The 11,502-nt window shown below is 39.1% G+C and overlaps 1 pseudogene; it reads right to left on the reverse strand.

Annotated features, from left to right (window-relative positions):
• Positions 1-9,734: 9,734 nt before the first annotated feature.
• LOC127140243 (protocadherin alpha-4-like) lies at positions 9,735-11,225 on the reverse strand (annotated as a pseudogene).
• Positions 11,226-11,502: the final 277 nt, after the last annotated feature.

Below are 11,502 nucleotides of genomic sequence, written 5' to 3' on the forward strand. Positions count from 1 at the left end.
TTAAAATAAATGTGCTGAATCAGAGATATTGTTTCAATTATCCCAAACATTTTCTTCCATGTCAAAACCTGGTGCCCATATCAACTGCCCGTGGTTGAATCAGAGACTCAAGTGTGTTATGCAGCAGCTATCTAGCCTCAAGCAGGGATGAGGAGCAGGCTACAGAGGATTTTGTCTTTTAAATTTCAGTGTAGTATTCAGCTTTAACAAACGCAGACTCGAGTGACATAATTTGATGCAATTTATGAGATTTTGTGCAACTCCCTCTGGAGCCACAAAACAACTTTTGCAGATATGAAATATTGCTCTCCAAGACCTCTAAATATGTGTGAAATATGTGGAGCTCCCCTTTAAGAAGCAATGACTTCCAAGATACTCATAATCAGACACGAGACAGATCGTGGGCAACAATGATCTTTTGATGCTTTGTACTTTTCCAGTGTCTTTATACACTGAGCATTAGCTTCACTGAATCATACAGATATTACAGTTTTGACAGAAACTCAGTGCATCAGACTACAGGTTTTTGTTGTTGGTTTCTGTGTAATAAGTGACCAATACACCACTGGATTATCTGGTTATCTGGAAACTATAGACTGAAACTGGAGGTAAATCTACCTTATCAGTTGCTTGCTCGCATCAAGCCTCAAGACAAAACAAACAAACATTTTGCCTTTCAGCTGTTTGCTGCTTGTTATTCTAGATTCATCACAACCAGCTGGCCAGCAGTTCCTGCACCATCTTCTCATGGCAGTAGCTCGACTCAGCTCCCCTACCAATCCCTCAGGCTGCACAAAACTTGCAAGATGGATTACATTATTCTGTGCCCGTGTCAAAGTCAGAAATGTCTCCACATAATGGACAGTATATTTGTATCCTAAGTCTAAATATCAACTGCAAATCCTAAACCTAAATCATAAATCAAAAAAAGCAAAAACAACTACAAGCACAATGGTAGTTGTTCACATTTTCTGCATCAACAACTTCAACTCCAGCAATATCAAAGGGCTCATTAAGGCACATTGACATCAAATTAATTACGTAGCAAGATTACACTTTCAAGGTGAATAGATAAACATCCTGGATTTTGTTTTCAAGAATGCATCAGATGTACATCTTTTCTTAGCTAAGGCACAAAAGCATTTTCAACTTCGCTTACTCACCAGTACAGTAGTTCTTAAAGATGAGCAGGAAAATGTGCTTCAGGTATGTCCAGCTTTCTCTACTTCTTTCAGGAAGTACAGAAACCTAAGGAGAGAATACAACATGAATAAATTCAGTTTTGCAGACTCTAGTTTCTACTGTTCACATAAGATTGGTATCCTTTCTTTGCTGCTACACAGAAACCACACAACATGCTGCACTGGTGTTGTGTATTACAGCTTTATTTTTTAAATCAACATACAAATTTATAGTATTAAATTAAATTTGGTTTACACACAAGCCTGGAACAAGTAGTTCCGATGAGCTGTTAAGTGACCGGTTAGTGGGAAAGGTGGCAAACCCACTGGTAATGCAAGCTTCAGAGTGTTCTCCACACAGACAGTAAAATGGTAATTGAGCCTAATAGGCACATTGTGGAAGGCAACAATATTTAACTAGAACATTTACATTTTCAAAATGAAAGTTCGTGATTTCTGCCGTCGCTTCTGGCGATTGACGCTCAAAAAAAGGATGCTATCTTATTGTTGCATTTGCTGTCGCGCTCATCAGGTACACGGACTTAAGAATAAAGCTCTTCAGCTGTGATTTTAGTATTTTCTGAGCATGAGAATATTCAGCGTGTTTCCCCACTCCAAACACAATGGGAGATATTGTACGTTTAAGAATTGTCACCCTGAAGATAAAGTCGGCCTACAGTTTGTACTGTACTGTACGACTGTGAGTTACCGATCAATTAAGGTTTAAACCTCAAACACGAAACCTCAGTTATGAAAGACAGAAGGCATGTGGTAACATTTTGATTCCTATTATGTGTTTACTGAGATTTCCACCGCTCATCACTCTAGTCATGTGACATAAAGCTTAAAACCATTAAAGGGTAAAATCTCCTAAACTATAGGAGATGAACAGCACAATATGGAAAAATCAAAGTCTTGTGAAAATTTTCAACCATGAATGGTGCCTGTGGAAGCATGTATGTCCCAATAAGCTTTAAGAGTTAAGTAGGCTTGAGGAAAGTTTAATCTGTACTCCCTTAGGGTCCCATTCATTTAAAAATCCTTGGAAAAATTCGTATATATCAACCACTGCACATATCTGCACCAGGAGTAATGTCCCAAAAAAGCTGAACATTTCGACATTTGAATAGCTTCTGTAGCTCAAAGTACGCAGAACAAGTTAGCGACCAAAGAACCACGGAAGAAAAAATGGCGGAGTAGATAAAATAGTAATACTATTCTTATTAGCGTTGTGGTTTTAACGTACCTCTCCTTCCTTGATCCAGCACTGACAAAAGTCCTTCCCGTTCCCTCTGCAGATGAAGAAAGTTAAATGATGAGAAAACGGTCACCGACAACATTGGTAGTTGTTGACTCCCATAAAATATAAGCTAGATCAACTACGGTTATGTGCACCTGCCCAAAAAAACATTTAACAGTGTGTTTAGTGCTACAGTATGAGCACATGTAAAGATATGAGCATTATGAGCGCGAAAACTTACATGACTGATAGGCTTCCATTTGTTAGCTAGCCGTCATGTGTTGATTTGATTTCACTGTGTTTTGTCCTGTTATACTGAAAACTAAAACACACAACTGTACCAACTTTATGTCCGCTAAAAGGGCTTCAGGATACACATATGTGACGACGAAAATTAAAGTTGTTACTCGCTAGGTGACATGGTTGAGTCAGGTAACCAGTCAGTATTTGAAAATCAAGAGCAAACAAAGCAGCTAATGAGTGGTGAGATTTATTAGCTTAGCATAAATGCTAGTAACTAACATATTGTGGCATTATTAAACGAGCGGTAAATGTCCTCACTGGTCATGTTTGTTGCCCTGTTGGTTACCAGGTTGGATGCCAACTTACCGACGAATGTTATGTCCTTGAAATGAAGTTTAACGCTGCAGATGTCCTCAGACGGTCTTCCTAATGCTTTCAGCTAAATGGCTGGAGTGTAACATTTAACCATAGACTAAGGAGCATTTAGTATTTAAACGAGAATGAGGCTGAATGGAGACGAGGAGACGTCTACAGCCTCACAGACTGAGTATAGCGTCACCAGAGCATATGCAGGGGGAACATATTTGAATTTGGCGGACCGGAAGTTAATGTTGCTTACTTCCGCCAACTCGCCTGATTTGAATATTTAAAAATCGATTTAAATATTTAGTATATCTAAGTGCCACGTTTATGTTTACATTTAGGATCTATATTAAACATTTACATGACTGTTATACACTTTTAGTTGTCGTCTTTAAATGTAACAATTTGCAGCAAAGAGAATATTATATTACATATAACATTATAATATTTTAGTCTCCCAGCATCTGTTATATTGTCTGAAACCTAGTTAATGGGGGGCCAGTCCATCATTGACTCTGGAGTGGCCATTCATAGTTTTAAATGGAATAAATCAAGTGTAAATTAAGCAAATTGAGTTTGATTCTGTTTTTACTTTTTGAATATAATTGTAGGGTACAACCACAAGACAAGATGGGACAGGTCCCTATCGGGTCCTTCCTCTGCTATACTTTGTCCTAACTGTGAATAGTGTAACTCAAAGAATGGTGACTTTATCTTAAACTGCTTAATGGAGGTTTATGGCCAGTGTGAAGTGGCACACACTGTGTCACCTTGAAAAATCATACAGTCAGTCCCAGAAGACTTTATTCTCCCTAACAGAAATGATTGAATGAAACCTTCTGTATTTAGGGATCACTGATCATTGACCAATATTTTGCATAAAACACCTAAAAAATTATGAAATCATTTTCCAGAATAGTTGAAACATTAGAAAAATCTCCTATAATGAGCTGTTGGTTGCCAGTGTAATATACATTAAACTTCTGATTTGTTTGATGTTAATCTAACCCCAACCCATTTCTCAAAGTCCTAATGTTTCTGCTGTGCACAAACAAACTTGGGCCTCTCGCTTCTTTTTGCTGATGCAGCTCTGTTGAAGGAGAGGAACACAGCCTGGATGACAGGCAGATAAACAGGGATTCAACACACTGTTCAGCCCTGTCATTTAAAGAATAAATGCACACCATAATACAATTGCTCATTCAGTAGTTTTACCAAGGTTGACTTCTGTTTGCTGGATAATGGTGAAAGACAGAGAAACTTCCCAGTCTAAATGGTGTTACTGCAGGGATCCATTTTAGGCCTTGTTTTATATATATATATATATATATGTGTATATATATATATATATATATATATATACACACACATATATATATCATTGCTGTTGTTGAAAAAGTTCTGGATTAGAGACATGCTTTTTATCAACATGCTGCTGTTTGCACTCTTAGGCTCTTATTAAGGTTTATGATTTGCCATGCAATATTACAAACTTTGGTCTTATTTTGATCCAGTGTTGCAAATTATTAGTTAGTTACTTGTTTTCTTTTTACACATTTGTTGAATATACAACATCTTTACCAACAAACAGAGAAATGAAACAAGAAAAACAACAATATTTTTGGGGAAGTTTTAATTTTCTTTAATTCACAGGAGAAACTGTAAATGCCTGTACATCTTCCAAATGAAAATCTCTCTAACAAACAGAACAATGAAAATGTGCAGAGTTCAAAGGAATCTCTTGAGAAATACATTCGGAAGCAGAACTGAACTGAAACTAATCAATCCTTCAGTCACAAGAAATTATGATGCTCAGCATTATAATTTCACAATTAATGGCAGTTAAACAGCAAAACTGAATAAGAATTAGACAGAATGCAATAATACTTAAATACTGCATAAAATCTTTCCTTGCTCTCCACCACTTTCTTATGTAGATGATTCTGATTATCAGTTAAGTCAAATAGGATATGACAACAGCTTGGTTTTTCTTTTACTGTGGCCAAATGTGCTATGATATTTTGACCAGGAGATGGCGCCTGTTACTTAGCAGTCCTGTAAATGGAACAAGTGCAGCAGATGGGAATGAATGAAAAGACAATGTGCTGCCATCGTGTAGTATTTTCAGATAATGACGTTTTATAACACGAGCCCCGTTGTTAATAGCGTCTGGGAACCTCTCATACTGTAAACGCACGACCATCTACGTCCACTATCGCTTTAGATTCAAGTAAGTGAATATGTGTAATGCTGTAACACCTCAAGCAGTGGCCAAAACGATAAACCACGTCCTGCACGCGCTGCATCATGGTGCATGTAGTCCACCACTAATATCAACGTGAAGGAATAGTGATGCTCACTTTTCTCGTCACAGAGGAAGGCAAATCTGTTTCCTTCCTTCATACAAAAATGTTAAAAACACAGACATAGACAAGGGCATTGTGACCTCTCAAATGACCTCTGCATCCTGACTGAAACCTTTGTGTACTGCAGACTGATACAGTGGAAACTAGTTATTGTTTCTGCAAACATGTTCTTGATTTTCAGTCATACACATAGTAAATATGAAGACATGTGGGTACTATATATATATATATGTAACTTTTCACAGCAGCGGTGAGTTACAGCCTGTATTCAACATCAAACACCAACATTCTTGGAGGATAAAAGATGCAATGCCATAGATAGTGTAGTATCTGAAGGTCCATACATAGATACAATTTAGAATTTAGCTGAAATTGTTTGAAATGGAAACTGTATCAAGGCTGTATTTGCACTTGGTTACTACTCAGTCTTTTAATTCTGGGCTACCAGTAAGTCAGTCGAGTTCATTTGCATTAATCATGACAGGCTGAAACAAATTTACTTAATTTTCAACCCACTGTCTCGCCCTGTTTCATTAGCTCCCTTGCACTTTCTCACACACATTGTGTCTCCAAAGTGTAATGTGTAGTGCTGTTTCTGCCACAGGCCAAAATTATTGTGCACATTAATCTCTCCATCTTCAGCATGGCTGTTTCCAAGTCACTCTGTTTGCCTTCCTCAGCAGGATGATGGTTCTGCTGAGTCACTGCAGCTGGCAACATCACCAGCCAACACACCCACTAAGATAAACACATGCACACATCAGTTCCAGTGTACCGTGATTTGGCATACACTTCTATTCTATCATGTGTTCAAAGACCCTTTTAATATATTAGATAATTTTGGTTGTTTAGCTTTACATTTCCAAATATTTCACTATTTGGTTTTCCTTTCTTGGTTAGTTAAATCCAGATAGGCCATTCACTTGTATTTATGCAGTGTCTAAACTGGTTTATATTTGTCTCTGTGGACTGGACAGCTTATAAAGACACAATAGCTCACTGCCCTGCTTGCATGGCTTTGTTCACTCTGCCATTGTATATATCCATATTCATTAGGCAGAGATTCACCGCTCTGCAGACCAAACACTGCAGGCTACTTCTTCTGCACACTGAGCCAGTTTGCTTGTTTGTTAATTTGTTTGTATAACTCAAATGAGCCAAATTCAGGAGGAACAGAGCACATTTTGTGAATGCTCATGGGAATATGTAACTGTGGGTATTTTAAATGTGTGGGTGTTAGTGGTTTTTGTTAAAGTGTTGTTCTTCCATGGATCTGCTGTTCTTACCAGTAAAATGTCAGTGAGGAATCAGCAGGATTAGTCACCTGTGCTGTCTGTGGCATATATAAGAACACACCCCCCTGCACATCCTTAACCCCATCCTGGGCACCCCACTGTTTCAACCCTCCTGTGTTTGCTAAGTATATAAGGCTGTTGCCATAGAGACTATTCCCCAAATAGCTGTAACCATAGAAACTGTTTTGTCTCCTGGAGAGAATAAAATAAAAGGGATGCAGCATTTTTGCAAGCTTTTTTTTTTTTTTTTGGAAAGAATGAACTCTTGAACCTTTCTCCAAGCCAAAACTGGAGAGAGGGAGACTTCTTTAACATTATATTTTTTAAGAGCAGCATCTGTATAAAGACACAAGAATGCACAGATATATCTGCTTTACTCTGCAATGAATAAATCTGAGATTTGGTTTAATCCAAACAACAAATGATAACAAAATGTGAAATGTCTCTAGAGTTCTAAATGACCCTTTAGGAAACTATTGAGCTGACTGTCTGAGTAGATGACTGGATTTAAGTATTGATTATCAATGCTACATTTTATCTAGGCCATCATGACTGATGCCTCTCTATTGTGCTTTCCCCACTACAAACTCACCCACTGGGAAACAATAAATCTACTTAGCCACTCTATTAAATTATGTTGCATCTGGAAGCTTCCTTTCACAGGGGACTGTTTGGACCATCTGTGACCATGGCTTTCAACAAGGAGAAATGAGGCATCATTGCTGGGCAGGTCATTCTGACTGTGTCTCACATCTCTGCAGGGAATGAGCCAATTTCCGAGAGCTTGTCAGTGCAGAGGAAGAAGAGGGATGTGAGCAGGTGTGATAGAGGAAAGCAGCCTGTAGATGGTTTGTCAGTCCTGCCCTCAATGATGTGAAGAGACATACTCTTTCTTCCTCTTACTGATCCATTATTATATTTTTATATTCTTCTAGAGTGTTGCATTGACCCTGTTTAAAAAACTCTCCGGAGATAAAAGTCTTCGCTGTAGATTAAGTACAATTCTGATACTGATTTCTAATTAAGGCTTTCATTACAAAAGGCTGTCTCTTAATTAAAAACTGTGTTATTCATCACACAGCATTTAAAAGATACAGCTGAACTGTGTAACAGCAAAATCTGCATTTTTTAGATAAAGACCTAAGAAAAAGCTATAATCTAATTTCAATATTCATTCACTCATTTTCAGGCATCAGTTTGTTTGCAATAAGTAACCAATGACACTAATAAATTTCTTCAGATGAGTCAGAGAAATGAAAGATCCAGACACACACACACACACACAGAGAGAGAAATGCCCCCAAAGACAATAAAATCAGAATGTATTTTTAAGAAAGAAAACTTTATTAGTGATTTATAAACAAAACACATTACCACTGTATCCATTTAGGTAAAATAAAAAAAGTCAGAAAATAAATGAAATAAATGAAATTCACTACTTCACTGTTACAATTGATGAGCGGGTGTACAAAAAAGGGTTTTACAACAGATCTGGGCTGATCCATTTAGGACAGCAGATTGCCACCATAGTTCACCACCATACATTGGGAAAGAATGACAGCATGAACGCTCACTAAACACAAGCATACACTACATATACCTTTTTTTACACTGGAATTTTTTTCTGTCATTTTTCTTTTTTTTAAGAGTGAAAGGGAAGTGATAGCTCATCATAGGATCATACATATTTCAGTTACAATATTACAGTGTTAGTTAGATCGTCATGTCAAAGCCAGACACAGAGTGTTTTTTTTTCTTTTTTTCTTGCTTTGCTTATTCTCAAAAGCAAAAATCATAGTTGATAAAAGAAAAATAATAAACTTGCGTTGAAAGGTATCACACTATAGCATTTACAAATATCTAAAGAGGTTTAGTGGATGCCATACAACATCTGTGGAGCGTGAAGATTGTAGTACGTAGATGTTTTGGCAGAGACAGAAGTACATACAAATATCTCCTGTGTGAATAATGAAGAAAAATGATAATACAAAAGAATAAAATCATAGCCATCTATCTATTTATATATATATTTCTCTATATAGTATGTGTTTCCTTAGAGCAGTACATGCAGCAGCCACTTAATGGAGTGACGTCATACTGAGCCGCAAAACTTTGGGGACGTGGCAACAAGTTACAGGCAGGGGAGGGGAACCAACAGAAGCAGGTCTTGAGGCATGTGTGTGCCCCTTTTTCAAAACCTCCTGAGAGAGGATTGGTGGGATATAGCTGTGGGATGGGAATCCCTAGATGCCCATATCTTTAGCAGGTTTCAATTACTAACGTAGAGACAATCTATGAAAAGTCTACGCTACATTTACAGCGTACATAAAAGCTAATATGTGACTCAACGATCCTAAACAATCAATGTGGAGAACAACTTTCTTCTCTTGTACGTGGAGGGGGAGGGCCAGCCCACGGCATCTGTCTCCTCACTTTATCCTGGCTCTCCACCCCTGTAATCTGCCCTATCCCACCTGGTCCCCTCTCATCAGTGGCTACAAACAGGAAATGAACAGCGTACTGTAGTATTCACAAGTTAAAAGCACTGAACCGTTTTGCACTTAGAGAGACATCTGACAAGAGTTCAGGGTGTAGACCCCCGACTGGGCCTCCCCAGGCCTCATCCACATTACTCCATGCTGTTCTCAGCACACCACAATGTTCAGAGCAGGCCATTCCCAGGATCAATCCTGAGCAGGGGGTCAGAGCGGGGGGGTTTAGGGGCAGTGTCTGAGGGTAGATGGGGGCAGTGGGGGGCATGACACGCAAAAAGCAGTTAAAGCTATGAGGAAGAAAATAAAAAAGCCATTGTATGTAATAACGAATCTCTTTAGAGAATAAATGAAAACAGAATAACTTCACAAACTTCATCATCACATAAAGAGGCAGTTAGTGGAATGGGTGACTGGGGGAAAAAAAAAAAGGCAGTTGGGGAGGGGGGAGGATGGCTTGTGGCAGCTTGGGGCAATTACAAGCAGGTGAGCAGTTGTAAACTCAAGGTATCAGGTAAGGACTGGTTGCTACCAAACATTCAAAGCAGAAAGCATTAGGCTTTTGCTGCAGCAGGGGAGAAGAGAAGGTGTTATCAAAATCTCAAGACTCTCCTAATATTCTGTATTCGGTTTCATCAGAGTCCACTGACTGAAAGCGGAGTCACAAGCCAGCTCAGCTGGACTCTCCCCTCTGTGATCCTCAGGAGAATGCGAGGTATCTTCCCATCTCTCCATCTTTCCGGTGCTCTCTGCATTCATCAGCTGGGATTCTGGCTGGAGATGAAGCTCTCTGTGTCCTTCAAAATGCAGTGAGCAAATACAGAGTGATTTCAAAGGATGCTGCTTCCATCCTGAGAGAGTTGATGTACACATGCGCACCACAGTGGCGACTGTGCAGGGCAAAAAGCTTGCAGTGTCTAGTTTTAAGCACATTTCTTTGATGTCAGTTGTTTTTCTCTCTCTTTTTCAAATCTCTCTCCTTCTCTCCAGGTCTCAAGTGCTTTCCGTGTCCACCTTGTCATGGTAAGCGTGTGTATTTGTGTTTGCATGTTTGAATGTGTGAGCATGCGTGTGTGTGCATGTGGTTTCATTGAGATCTCAGGAAACACTGTTGGTAATTACCAAAGGAATCTGCAGCAGTGTCATGTAAGCCTTAGTTTCAGTGACTCTCATCTGTGCTATTTACAAGTAGTGTGTGTCCAGCTCCAGATCGCATACATCTGTCTCAATCTTCTATGTCGTTCTTCTTTTCCTTGGCTGGCACAGAGCTTTTTGTTGTTCTTGTACAAAGTATTTGTCTTCTCTCAGAGAGAATGGTTTACACGTCGTAGTTGGGGAGGGGTAAGACAGAGGTGCCAACGTGCCCAGTGGGTTAAAAGGAGAATAAATTCAAGACGAGGGCAAAGAGTGGTCCTTCCTTACTGGAAAGGATGACTGACATGAATTGACTTGGGGTGTATAGGCACCATAGGGCTTGGAGCAAAATCAATCATTTTATTGTTTATAAAGGCAAGATCAATAATTTACCTCAGCAAGGGAACTGAAAGTAAAATAAATCTTCGTAAGGCCAGGTTCATAACAGATAGACTTCTAAAATGTTATTCAGACTGAAAATAGATAATAAAATGAAACAGGAAAATCTATGATAGTTTTCACATTTTCTTTTTGCCCCAATGGACTTTGCTTGGTACCTCTGTTTTATAACGTCGCCCCTGTACTTCTTGCTATTTTCTCTTTCTGCTCCTCTACTCATCTCCATCATCCTTCCCCCCTTATCCTTCTTGTCTTTCTTCTCCTTCTTCTTTCTTCTTCTTCTTCTTGGCCTCCTCTTTCTTTCCAAAGGTGATGAAATCGCTCTTGTCATCCTCCCCTCCCTGGTTCTGTCTGATGGATATTATGGCGGGGGAGCCAGGATGATGAAGGCTTCCGGGGGAACCTCGCCAGGCTTCAGGTGTTGTGGGGGTGCACCAGGTCCGCCGGGGCCATAGCGAAAGTGCCAGCTGTTGCTGTCTACACCAGCGCCCATTGGGGGGACACCTCTCCCCCTTCACCATCTGAAAGAAACAGAAAGAGATGGATGAGACGGCTATTATTTGCTATTTATTTGCTTCAAACAGATGCGGTTATTATATAAAGCCAAATGTTATGATTTTCGTACCACAGAGAACATCAAATTTGCCACCATTATATTCCACACTCTGAGTTGTGATGTAAAAAGCTTCAAATTACAGGCTGCAACCACACACAGTATTATTCATTGGCAAAATTCTTCACACACACTGGGTGAGATTTACTAAGCCTTTTGCACCTCATTTATAATGC

Source organism: Lates calcarifer, unplaced genomic scaffold (genome assembly GCF_001640805.2).
Source record: "Lates calcarifer isolate ASB-BC8 unplaced genomic scaffold, TLL_Latcal_v3 _unitig_358_quiver_876, whole genome shotgun sequence".
Classification (NCBI taxonomy): Eukaryota; Metazoa; Chordata; class Actinopteri; family Centropomidae; genus Lates; species Lates calcarifer.